Source organism: Macadamia integrifolia, unplaced genomic scaffold (assembly GCF_013358625.1).
Source record: "Macadamia integrifolia cultivar HAES 741 unplaced genomic scaffold, SCU_Mint_v3 scaffold424, whole genome shotgun sequence".
In the NCBI taxonomy this organism is placed as follows: Eukaryota; Viridiplantae; Streptophyta; class Magnoliopsida; order Proteales; family Proteaceae; genus Macadamia; species Macadamia integrifolia.
Window position 1 is genome coordinate 76,417 of NW_024870275.1, and position 13,671 is coordinate 90,087.

Genomic DNA, 13,671 nt, shown 5'->3' on the forward strand with positions numbered 1-13,671 from the left:
ATCCTCAATCTGGATCTACTGTCGGGCATTCTCATGTTGATAAGAGCTGACCTGTCTCCTTAAGGAGTTGTTCTCCCCTTCTGTGGAAACATAGGGAATGTTCAAGAAAAGAAGTGATAAAGAAGAAGTACAAGGCTAAGAAAAGGATGATACCTTGTCAAGCACCACCTCACATAAACTCTGGTGTATTCTCCTGATCTTAGTATAGACCTCCAGAGACACCTGAGAAAGAACATGTCAGTGAAAAGAAGTCAAGAACCAATCAAATGAGAGGTGTTTGGATGCTCACACAGCCATACAGAATAATTAGTCCAAGAGAAGAGTCTTTGTCCAATCTACGCTCCAGGAGCTAAGGGATACCAGGATGGGTTACGTTGGGATAGGACCAGCCCAAGAAACCACGAAAAAAAATGGTAGCCATCCTGAGGGATCCACTCACAATAGTAGAAGACCCAACTTGGGATGAGGTAGCAACACCTACTTGTGACTGAGTGGGAGGAGGGTCCACATGCCGTGTCCTCCACTGAAAGAACATTAATAAAAAAAATAAAAAAAAAGAGAAGGATTTGAAATATGAAAAGGATGCTTAAGAGGGGAAACATACCAGTGGCCCTCTAGGACCGACAGGAGCATAGACCATTTCCTCCTCAAGGAAGGACCCATAATCCCTGCTCTGATCTAAGAAGGAGTCATCCCATACTCCTTCAGCCAATCCCTCAACCTGACCTATAGGGATAGGCTCTGGATGATGCATAGTAGATGGAGGAAGACAAGGAGGGGAGCGCAGGACAAAATCGAACCATTGGGGTGTGATGCGCTCTCTTAAATACTAAGCATGGCCCCAGATACCCATGAATAGGACACAGTTCTCTGTTAAGTACTTGGCCCGAGCAACTTCGTCAGGGTTAGGAAACCTAAGGTGCTGAAATGGTCCCCAAGTAAACTGCAAAGTCAAGAAAAGGTAAGTACAACACAAGATAAAGGGAAATTTGATACCAAACATTACTTACCTCTGTGAGTCCACTTAGAAGAGAGTAGACAGTGGTCCCAGAAGGATGGTTCCAACCCCTCAATACACGACTGTTTCACCATTTTGTGGTGAGCTTCGAGGATCCTTCAGTAGGGGGCCATAATCTCTAAGTGTTCGTAACACCAGGGCTGAATTGAAAGATCAAAATAAGGAGGTGCAATCAAATAAAAAAAAGAAGAAGAACAAAAGGAAATGTGTGAAGTCACTTGGAGAATGTAGCCTATTCCCTTGAGGCCCCGATCTTCATATGATAGAAGGTCAAGGGTCTGTAATAGGTAAGTATAGGCGGCCCCACATCCCAAGAGTCTACCTCCTGAAGGTTTTGGAAGGGGGTAGCCATGCGAATATCCACTCCACCTCAGAGATCACTAAACAGACATCGTGCCATAGTAAATAGATGGAAAGAGCGGGTTATCTACGCGAAGTTACCTTGGTTCACCCTCAGGTCCACTCTCATCCAACGGGCACTAATTTTTCCTAAATAGACATGTTTCTAATCCTCTTGGATGTCAATGCCCATCAACTCTGTTAAGTCCCATGTTGTCAGTCTCATGAAGGGATAGGGGCCTCCCCCCAAATGGTATGCTTGTCAAAGCATAGAAGCACAGGGGTGTGATGGTAATCTCGCTAGTAGAGAGATGGAAGGAGTGAGTACTCGGCCACCACCACTCCATCAAGGCTCCCGCCAATGCCGAGCTAAACTTCTTGGTCTCCAGCGAGGCTAATCAGCTCAGGTAAGATGAATTTACTAATCTCTTAACCCTGTGAGGGAGCACATGGTACCAGTTCTGGACCGAATTTAGATGACCATATCTGGCCAATGTAGGTGGTACTCCCTCGTTGAATCTCTAAATAAAATGAATAAATAAAAAAATGAATAAATAATAAAAAATAAATACACAAAACTAATGAATAAATAAAGTAAAATGTAGGACTCACCCATGTGCCCCATGTAGAGTTGCATATGTGGTCCCGAGTCCTATGGAGCATCTGGCCAGTGTACCAATCCCCTTGGGAAGATGTACCATAGCACTCTGTGCCATCCAGCCAAATTCCTCCCTAGGTCCTTCTCTTTCTTCTTTCGGCCATATTTTTCAAAATTACAAGTAACCCCAAGAAGTTTCATAATTTACAAAAAGACCCAAAAAGACTTCAAATTCTCCAAATGGCCCCTCCCCAAGGACTATAAAGATCTTCAAGGAAAACTTGAAGATCTTCGGAAAAAATTTGAAAAAACCCGAAAAAATGCAAAAAGCTTCGAATCTTCGAAAAAATTCAAAAACATGAGCTCACCCGCTCACAAATCATTCCTAACTCAAAAAAATCAGAATAGGGAATGAACAGGATGGGGGACCATTTTATGGTTAAAAAATCCATTTTCTCTAAAAAGAAATTTGATTCCAGTTCCAACGTGCAACTCAAAGATTCTTATCACAAAATACGAAATTCAAAGTAAATTCTTGTGGTAGAGAAAAATTACATCACATAAAAGTGGAAGGTGAAAATCAAATTCAAGTGGAAGGTGAAATACCAAGCAAATTCAATTGGTAGATAAAAATTACATCACATGAAAGTGGAAGGTGAAATTCAAATTCAAGTGGAAGGTGAAATAAAAAGAAAATTCAATTGGAAGATAAAATTACATCACACAAAAGTGGAAGGTGAAAATAAAATTTAAGTAGAAGGTGAAATACAAAGCATATTCAAGTGGTAGATAAAATTAAATCACATGCATGTAAAAGGTGAAAGTCAAATTCAAAAAAGAAAATAAAATTCAGTGCAAATACATGTGAAAGGTAAAATTCCAAATCAAGGATCCAAATTCAAGAATCCAAATCATGGGTTCATATTCAAGAATCCCGATCAAAGGACAAAATGCAAAAATCAAGAAAAGAAAAATATCTCATTGAACTAGCCCCAGGTGGCCCAATCCCTTTGAATCAGCTCCGAGTGGCCCGATCTCATTGATCATTTCCCTAAACTGGCACATGGAAGCCCAGCCAAGGAAAATTCAAGAATCAAATATTTTTATCCTTTGATAGATTGAAAGAGCAGCGAATTTATTTCTTGTAGTTGACGGTCCCAGATAGCCCAGATTGGTTCAAAAGACCTAGCCTGGAGACCAAATTCCCAAAATTGGCACATGGAAGCCCAGTCGAGAAAAATCCAAGAATCAAATATTCTTTTTTTTTTGCAAGATTGGAAGAGCAGCGGATTTCTTTCTTGTAATTAATGGTCCAAGATAGCCTAGATTGGCTCAAATGATCTAGCCTGGAGACTAGAATTCCCTAGACTGGCACATGGAAGCCCACCCTAGGAAAAGTTAAAGATCAAGTACTAACGTCTTTTGTAGGATTGGAAGAGCAATGAATTTCTCTCCTACAATCGGCAGCCCAGGTAAGTCATAAACTTTAAAGTAGTTAAGAGATATTACCTATTGTATTTTCAACTCCGTCATTAATGAGCAAGATGGCGGTAGTACATGCTTCAAGTGACAAAATGTGGTCGTTCTTTTCTTTACCCTTCGGCTGTTGACACAGGCCTCGGCCAAAGAGGGGCATTCTGTAGACACCCAATTTTGTCACCCTCCTTGGGCTATGATGAGTTACGAATCTTGGATGCAACTTCTTACTTCCGATCGACAAAGATGATAATTGATTGAGGTAATCCAACCTAGAAACATTCCATGCTCACCCAAGAAAACCTAAAAATCCCATATGAGAGAAAAGAAGGGTCCAATTATGATGTTTTAGATATGAAGGAATTCGGTCCTAGGTGACTATACGGATACATAGTATTTGGAATTACGAATTCCAATGATATATGATACGTCAAAATCGGATCGTCGGATCTCCCGCAATTGCTCCTGAAAAATTACGTCTTAATCCTGCGCATCCTTACCTACCTTGCACACACCCTGCCTACCCCATGTGCCCCTAGCCTACAACCTACCTGCCTTATACACCCCTGCCAGGCCTGTGCTCCCCCACGAGTGCCTCGTGCCCTTGCTAGCTCTACGCTCCCCCGCCAGTGCCCCGTACCCCTGCCAACCTTGCGCATCCCCTCCAGTGCCCCTCGTGTGCCCTGCCTGCCCACCGTCAATGGCTGAAATATGCATTCCAATGACCTCGTGTGCCCTGCCTCTTCACCCACTTGTGCACTCTACACTATCCTGCTAGTGTACTTTACACTGCAACCTCTCATTAGCCCAAAAAGGCATCTTTTTACCTTATTGGTCCTAAAAAAATTACTTTTCCCCCATTGGCCAAATAAATTTACCTTTCACCCCATTAGTCCAAAAACTCATGTGTTTCACCCCATTGGTTTAGAAAAATCACTTTTTAACCCCATTGGGTAAGGAAATTCCTCTTTCCTCCCCATTGGTTCAAAAAATCTATAAATACCCCCCTCCCTTTGGTTTTACACACTCTAGCCTCCTAGGAGCATCCATTGTAGAGAAGCTCTACCCTCTCTCCTCCCCTCCTCCCTTGAGGTTTTTCAAGTCTTCGAAGAGGTCTTCATAAGATCTGAACAACACTTCAGTTCTTTGAAGTGTTCTTTAGGCCTTCGAAATTCTTCAATCTTCTGCCTTCTTTGAGTAAGATTTTTGGGGTAGGAAAAGTTTCCCCTTAGTCTCCCACCCCCTTTTGAGGTTCTTCAAGTCTTTGAAAATATCTTCATAAGATTCAAAGTGTTCTTCGAATCTTTGAAGTGTTCTTCGGGCCTTCGAAGTTCCTCAATCCTTAGAATTAGCCTATCCCCAACGAAAGCTCTACCGGAGTGCCACCTCAGCCTAGCCCTCCTATAGCCTATCCTCAGTGGAAGCTTTGTTAGAGTGCCACCTTAGCCTAGCCCTCCCATAACCTATCGTCAGTGGAAGCTCTGTTGGAGTGCCACCTAAACCAAAATCCGAAAGTATCCCATCCCTAGCAAAAGCTCTACTGAATCGATACTGCAGTCAAAATCCGAAAGTAACTGTTCCTAGTCATGACTCTGTCCAAACATTACCATAATCACATCTCTCGAGAAAGGAAGTTGGAGGTCAAGACCATCTTCCCCTGAGCCAGGAGAATCCAAAAGACAGTTCATGCTAGCACTAATTGGGGTTCCACCTCTCTTGACACGAAACAGGGGTCAAACTCAGATATAATTTCTCACCTAAATTAGCATAATGTAGACTTTATATTAGCCTTATTTTAGTGTACATAATCATTTAAATTCAGTTAATATATATATATATATGTGTTAACTTAGCCATGCATGTGGAATAGGAATAATTGTGGAAAATGTTTGTTCCTAAGCATCTAGTAGGAAGACCAGTTGAACTGGGTAGATTGGGTGCCTAATATCTTCCCAATTCTACAACCTAACATGTACCTTAAATCTTTGGACCAGACCAACTTTTGGGCCCTTTCTTCAAGAATCAGACCCACCGTTAGGTCCTAGGCTCATAATCCTAGGTGACAACTCCAAACTCTTTTATATGATCCCAATCCCCCATATTGGACCATCATCAAATCCCTGTCTCAAAGATGACCTTTACACTACTGTGAAATAGGCCTCCATGTATCTCGAAGCAGCAATGCAGCAGTATGGGGCCTATAGGTAAGCACACACAACACCCCTCTCCAAGAAAGAGAAAGAGAGGAGAGTGGGGCGAATACATGAAGACTTCTCTTTTTCCTCCTCCCTCCAAAGGGGAAGAAGAGAATTCTCTAGCCGCTACACTTATAGGTCTCTGGTAATTATTATCATCCCAGTCTTAGTACTCATCATCACTTAGAGAATCAGATTCATCCCCATCATCCCCATCCTCACTCTTGTCCTCATCGTCGTCATCTTCATCCTCTTCTTCACTGATTTCCACTCACTTGATTCTTCATTAGATTCCTCATGACCATCGAATTCTCCTACATCCAAATGTTCGTAGTATTCGGAGCATATGGATCAAAAGATTTCCATAAGGCCAGACCTGACCTCATTGGTTCGAAGCCTGATCAGACCAGACTCATCATCTTCTTTGTTACTCCCTATATAGATTAGGGAGGTATGCTCTTTGATTTGTTCCCCTATTGCCAATGCCATTACTGCTCTGAGGAGGTGTGCTCTGTGACTTCTTCAATTGTCTCTGGATTGTCCTCCTGAGGTATGGTTGTTTGAATCAAAGGAGTGGGATCAACATCTTGAATTTCTCCTAAGACATTCACCGAACCTATTAATGAGGTTATCTTTGGAGAATCTGGTAATGCAAGCATATCTTTCCAACTGTGTTAGCCCATCCATCCTTCTTTTGGGTTATCCACCAAACCTTGAGAATGGGAATGGTATGATCATTAGCCAAAAGCCAAAGTAGAACTTCATCCTTAGCAAGCTTAAAAATAAAAAGAAAAAGTATGGAAAGAATTAAAAGTCATGCAATGTCCTCAATGCATGGAAAAAGTTAGTCATGCAATGTCCTCAATGCATGGAAAGAATTAAAAGTGAAGACAATGCAAGGGGGTCATACCTGATTAAAAGTTAGTCATCAGTGTAAAGATGTTCATGGAGATCCATGACCTCTTCACTACCAGGAAATTCGAGGAACGGTTTCAAATGCTAACCATTAACCTTTGAAATTACCCTTGTTCCTAGATTCAGAAGCTCTACAGCCCCATGGGGATATACATTATAGACAATAAACGGTCCCTCCCATCGGGATCTAAGTTTACTAAGGAAAAGATGCAATCGAGAGTTGTACAATAAGACCTTATCACCAATTGTAAAAGATTTACGCAGAATGTGCTTATCATGGAAATCTTTGGTCTTTTCCTTGTAAATCCTAGAACTTTCATAGGCATCATTTCTATGTTCCTCCAACTCAAATTGTTGGAGCCTACGATAAATTCCCGCATCAGATAAATCAAAGTTGAGCTTCTTGATGGCCCAAAAGGCCTTATGCTCTAACTCAACTGGTAAGCGACAAGCTTTCTCATACACCAAACGGTAGGGAGACTGACCAAGGTCGGTCTTGAATGTTGTCCAATGGGCCCACAAGGCATCAATGAGCCTAAGGGACCAATCCTTATGGTTGGGATTAATAGTTTTCTCCAAGATTTGTTTGATCTGCCTATTAGACACCTCCACTTGGCCACTAGTTTGGGGGTAATAAGGGGTAGATAACTTATGGGTGATCCCATACTTTTTCATTAAGGCCTCAAAAGGTCGATTACAAAAATGAGTACCCCTATCACTAATTATTGCATGTGGTGCACCAAAGCGGGAAAAATGTTCTCTTTGAGAAACTAGACCACCACTTTGTGGTCATTAGATTTACAAGGTATGGTGTCTATCCATTTAGAAACGTAATTAACAGTCAGAAGTATGTACAAACTTCCAAAGAAATTAGAGAATGGTCCCATGAAATCGATGCCCTATACATCAAAGATCTCAAATACCAAAATAGGGTTGAGAGGAATCATGTTCCTCTTATTGATTCGGCCAAAAGATTGACAGGCAGGACAAGCCTTGTAAAAATAAAAAAAATCTCTAAAAAGAGTGGGCAAAAAACTCCGCATTGGAAAACCTTTGTGGCAGTCTTCTTAGGTCCAAAGTGTCCACCACATGCATAATTATGGCAAAAAGAGAGAATATAATGTTGCTCATTATCAGGAACACATCATCGGATAATCTGATCCGGACATATCTTAAACAAATAAGGATCATCCTAGAAAAAGTGCTTAACTTGGGAATGAAACCTATTCTTATCTTGGGTGGATCAGTGATCCAGAGTCACACCTGAAACTAAGAAGTTGACAATGTCAGCAAACCATGGTTCACTAGATACTGCAAATAACTGTTCATCTAGAAATTTCTCGTTGACTGGAGAATCGACAGTCAAGGAATTAGAAAGCCGGGATAAATGGTCTGCAACTAGGTTTTTAATTTCTTTCTTATCCCTAATTTCTAAATCAAACTCTTACAAAAGTAAAACCCATCTAATAAGACGGGCTTTGGCATCCTTCTTCTGAACTAGGTATCTAAGAGTAGAATGATCAGTATACACTACCACATGTGAACCAACTAAGTAAGACCAAAACTTTTCTAATGCAAACACAACAGCTAAAAATTCTTTTTCAGTGGTTGTATAATTGATTTGTGCATCATTTAAGGTCCTACTAGCATAGTAAATGACAGTGGGCAACTTATTATTCCTTTAACCCAAAATGGCTCCTATGGTAAAATCCGAAACATCACACATCAGTTCAAAAGGTTCAGTCCAAACAGGTGGTTGAACAATGGGTGCATTGATCAACTCCTTCTTAAGTTGTTTGAAGGATTCTAGGCACTCTTTAGAAAACTCAAAAGTTTGATCTTTGGCAAGTAATGAAGTGAGAGGTCGGGCTAACTGACTAAAGTTCTTAATAAACCCTCTATAGAAGCCTGTATGTCCTAGAAAAGATTGGACGTCCTTAACAGATTGACGAGGTGGTAAATTATCAATTAAATCCACTTTGGCTCTATCTACCTTAATTCCCTCCTTGGATATTACATTACCTAAAATAATACCAGATTTAACCATAAAATGGCATTTCTCCCAATTCAAAACCAAATTCTTAGATGTGCACCTTTTCAAAACTAGGAAAACATGATGAAGACATTCAGAATAGGAATTCCCATGAATTGAAAAATCATCCATAAATACTTCTAAGAACTTTTTGACCATGTCAGAAAAGATGCTCATCATGTATTGTTGGAATGTAGCAGGGGCATTGCAATGCCCAAAGGGCATATGCCTGTAAGCAAATGTTCCATATGGGCATGTAAAAGTGGTCTTATGTTGGTCCTCTAAAGCAATTGGGATCTGGTTATAGCCAGAATATCCATCAAGAAAACAATAGTATTCATGTCCAGCTAACCTCTCTAACATCTGGTCAATGAATGGCAATGTAAAGTGGTCCTTCCAAGTTACCACATTAAGTTTCCTGTAGTCTATGCACACTCTCCACCCTGATTGGACACTGGTTGGAATTAGTTCATTATTGGTATTGGGAACTATAGTCACCCTAGACTTCTTAGGCACTACGTGAACTGGGCTTACCCATTGGCTGTCAGAAATAGGATAAATTATTCCATGATCCAAGCACTTTAGGATCTCTTTCTTAATGGCTTCCATCATCACTGGGTTGGCTCTTCTTTGGGTTTCCGTTGATGGTTTGGAATCCTCCATAAGATGTATGTGATGTTACACAATAGAAGGGCTTATACCCTTGATATCAGCCATGGTCCAACCTAGGGCTTCCTTATTCTCTTTTAACACTTGAAGTAACTCCTCTTCCAAGCTAGAAGTCAAATTTGAAGAAATTATTACAGGAAGAGTCTGGTCAGGCCTTAGGAAAGCATACCTCAAATTAGATGGCAACTCCTTAAGATCTAGGTTAGGGGACTCAACTATGGAAGGTTTGGGAATGGAATTGGAAAGGGGTCCTAAGGGCTCCACAGGTGTGTGAAGACTCAAGACTTCAGAAAAGAAATTTTCACTATCATCATCCAAATCATCCATACACTCTTGGAATTCTGAATCAAAATCAATATCAAAGTCGATAATTAAATCATCAAAAAAATCCAGAAAATTTTCAAGCATATTGATCTCTTCTTCCATATGTGGTTGCTTGCCTATCCTAAACATGTTAAACTCAACAATTTGGTTGCCAAAAGATAACCTTCGGAAACCATCCCGACAATTGATTAATGCATTACTAGTAGCCAAGAATGGTCTTCCTATAATTATTGGGATCTCATCCTTGGTTGAGAAGGTCTTGGTATCTAACACAATGAAATCAACAGGGAAAATAAATTCCCCCACCTTTAGTAAGAAATCCTCAACCATCCCTTTAAGAATCTTAACAGACCTATCTGCCAACTGATGAGTAGTTCCAGTGGCTTTCAATTCTCCCGATCCTAGTTGCTTATACACATGGTACGGTAAAAGATTCGCACTTACGCCAAGGTCAAGTAAGGCATGCTCAATGTAGGTGTTGCCTATGACACAAGGTATGGTAGGGCTTTCTGGATCCTTATACTTGGTTGCTACAGGCTGAGTAATTATGGAACTAATGTTACCTGCCAAGAACGCTTTTTTGGGCACACTAATGATACATTTGTGAGTACACAAATCTTTTAGTACCTTTGTATAGGCGGGAATCTGGGATATGGCATCGAAAAGAGTGATGTTCACTTCTACCTTTTTGAAGACTTCTAAAATTTTATCAATGGAAGCAATCTTCTTTTTGTTTACCAAGCTATCAGGAAATGGGACAGGAGGAACATAAGGACTGTTAGGGATTTTTCCATTTTTAGAAGAATCATTTTTGGTTTCCTCAACCAAATCATCTTTAATTTCAAAAGAATCTTTAGGTTCATTAGACGAACCTAGAACAAGAGCCACACTTGTGTCCTCAACTGAAGGAGAGTTAACAGGAGTAATAGATGGGGAAGGTTTAGGAATGCTATGTTGGTACTCTCTACCACTCCTAAGGGCATAAACAACATTACATTGGTTAGAGGGCCCTTGTTGGGTCTGACCTTGTACTATATTTAGTGGTGCATTAGTTGGTGCTTGTGAACTAACAAGCTGATGATGCCTAGGATTAGGCTCTGGTTGACTGGGTAAAGTCCCTTTCTTTCTCTCACATATAATTGAGATAACTTGGGTGAGTTCTCTCGTAAGATTTTGATGGCTTGTCATGAGGAGGGCCATTTTTTTTTTCAAGTCACTTATTATACTTGCCTTTCCAATGTTGGTAAACCCAGGGGGTTGCTGATAAGATGATAGGAGAGGGGCCCTAGGAAAACTAGCCTGAGGTCCTACATTTGACCTAGGAAAAGTATTTTGAGAAAAAGATTGTTGTGCAAAGGGAGGCCTTTGGGGTCCAGATTGATCTTGATTATGAAAATTGGAAAGCCTTGCTTGGTTGCCCTGATTCCAAGAGAAATGAGTGATTTCTCCATCTTGGATTGTAGGTGTTACTATATGGATTATTCTGGTATAAGACATTAACACTATCATTAGAAGTGCCCCCAGAGGTGTAAGGGCATTCTTTTATGATATGTCCAGGGGACTGGCACCAAGCACATGTCTTAACCAAATTGACTGATGATAGCTCTCTAGGAACAATAGCCCCAATCCTTTTGATTAGGCTATCCAAATGGGCTTCCTTGGATACTATCCCATCCAGAAAGTATCATTTTCCTCCTATGGTTCTTTCACTCTCTTGGGCTAATTCCCACTCACAGGTTTTGTCAGCTAAGTCAAGTAAGAATTCCCATGCCTTTCCTTCATTTGCAAAGGATGTGAATCCCTCAGGGCTCTATCATTTGTTTAGTTGGGTAATCAATACCCTCATAAATTATTTGATATAAATGCCATAAGTCTAGGCCATGGTGAGGGCATTCTTGGAGTAGATCTTTGAATCTCTCCATAAGTTTGGAAAATGACTCACTAGGCTTTTGCCTAAACTGAAGGATATCACTTCTAAGTTTATTGGTCTTGTGAGTCGGGAAAAACTTCTTAAGGAAGACAACTGTGAACTATTCCCATAAGGTTATGGAATTTGTGGGTAATCCATACAACCACTTCTTGCTTGGTCTTTTAATGCGAAAGTGATAAACCTAAGCTTAACAGCATCATCGGAAAGTTGTTGGATCTTAATTACAACACATACTTCTTCAAATTCCATTAGAAATAGGTATGCATCCTCAAAGGTCAACCTATGGAAGTGAGGCAACATAGTGATATATTGAGATTTGAGTTCAAAATTATTACCTTGGGCTTGTGGTAGAACTATGCAGGAAGGTTGGGCTGTTCTAGCAGGGTAAAACCTATCTTTTAGAGATTTAGGTGAAGGGTTTTGATGTTGGTCTCCCATATTGAAAGGTTTTAAAGAGAGCAAACGTATAGGGTCACTACTTGTTGGATCTCTTCTTTCTAACCGATTCTTAGTATTACATACCCACCTAACACTCATGCAATAGAAAACTATCCACAACTAGAGTAAGACAAGCACAAAAGAATGGATAGCATAACTTTTTTTTTTATGACTTTTTTGATTTTTTGATTTTTTTGATTTTTTTGATTTTTTTGATTTTTTTGATTTTTTTACTTTTTTGGAGCTTACCAGTAGGGATCCGGGGTTGCTTAGGTCAATTCCTGAGGTACTACTACAGGGCAAAACCTGTCTTTATCATACTGTGAAGCATGGCGACCTCCACCGATACAACTATTATTGTAAGTTGTTATTCTCAGGAATTCAATAAAAGAAAAAGAAAAAAAAAAGCAAACAAAGCACTCCAATTTACAAAGAAAAAGAAAAAAATAACATGGAACTGTCTACCAGACAACGGCGTCAAAAACTTGTTTGAGATTTTAAAATGTAACCGCAAGCATACGGATCAGTGTAGCTACGGGTCGAACACTAGGAGAGCAGCCACTTTATTTTTTTGCTTCTTTTAATAATGTAAAAGTGACCCGATTAATGGTTGTGATCTAATTCTGAGTATCGTCCTAAATATATGTATCTAAAATAACGTCCTAACCATTCGTCATCTAAGAATTTAAATATGCAAGCCACGCAATTAAAATTAAATAAATAAATAGCTGAAAATAAACACCCCACGCAGTTAAAAAGCAATGAAGGAAAAAAAATGCTGAAATAAAAATAAAGTAAAAGAAATGGGATCAACCTAGAGAGAGACTCACAAGTAGGTTTCTCTACTTAGCCTGAGGGATGTATCATAATATGAGCTTTCCTACTTAACCAGAGAGTCACTCTTACAAGGGTAACTCTACTTGGCTTTAAGGAAAGAGACACAATTAAAATAAAAAAAATAAAATGGTGGTTCTATGGCTAGGAGGGGCAAAACCAATACATACACTAGCCATCAACCTTGGGGGAAAGGGATAGCAATAATGTAACAACTGAAATTAAGATCCTAAATTAAGAAAGAAAGGATAGTCAGAAGAGGGACTAAGAGGGGGGAGAGAAGACTACTGAAAGAGCCTACTTACTTGAACTTCAACCCTTGAACTGAAAACTTGATCGATTTGAGATACTACCAGTACTAAAAACCAGATCTGGAATAAACCAAATCTGAAATTTCTAGTACTAGAGAAAACAAATCTAAAGAAAAAAATTGAACTTGAAAGACATGCTTCATAGCTTGTTCTTGTCACCTAGAACTAAGCCTAGATCTAGAACTTGAAAATTACAACTTCAATTGTTTAAAAAATAAAAGTAAAAGACTGAATCGAAAACAAAAGAGCTTGCATTAATTGAATAAAAAAGAACTTACAAAAGTGTTTAAAGCATAAACCTAGAACTAGAGCTAGAGAAAGAGAAAAATAGAGAAAGAGATAGAGCAACTAAGAAAAAACCCTAGAAAAAGAATGAAGTGCCTCCTTCCCTTGTGTTAATTCAATTATATAGAGAATGGGGGAGGGAAGCTAACGATTTTAGCTTCTAAAAAAAAAAAATATTTTTTTTTATCTTGTTGATGAGGTGGAGAGAGAAGAGAGAAAACGTGTGGAGACATCTCCCACCATTGTTCTTGCCTTTTTTTTTTTTGCATATTTTCTCCCTTTTTCTATTTTTCTCTCTCTCCTTACG

At 39.7% G+C, this 13,671-nt stretch overlaps 1 non-coding gene across 1 annotated transcript; it reads left to right on the forward strand.

Annotated features, from left to right (window-relative positions):
* Positions 1-11,441: 11,441 nt before the first annotated feature.
* On the forward strand, positions 11,442-11,548 carry LOC122068551. Its single transcript, XR_006137166.1, has one exon. It is a non-coding gene; the product is annotated as a small nucleolar RNA R71 (small nucleolar RNA).
* Positions 11,549-13,671: the final 2,123 nt, after the last annotated feature.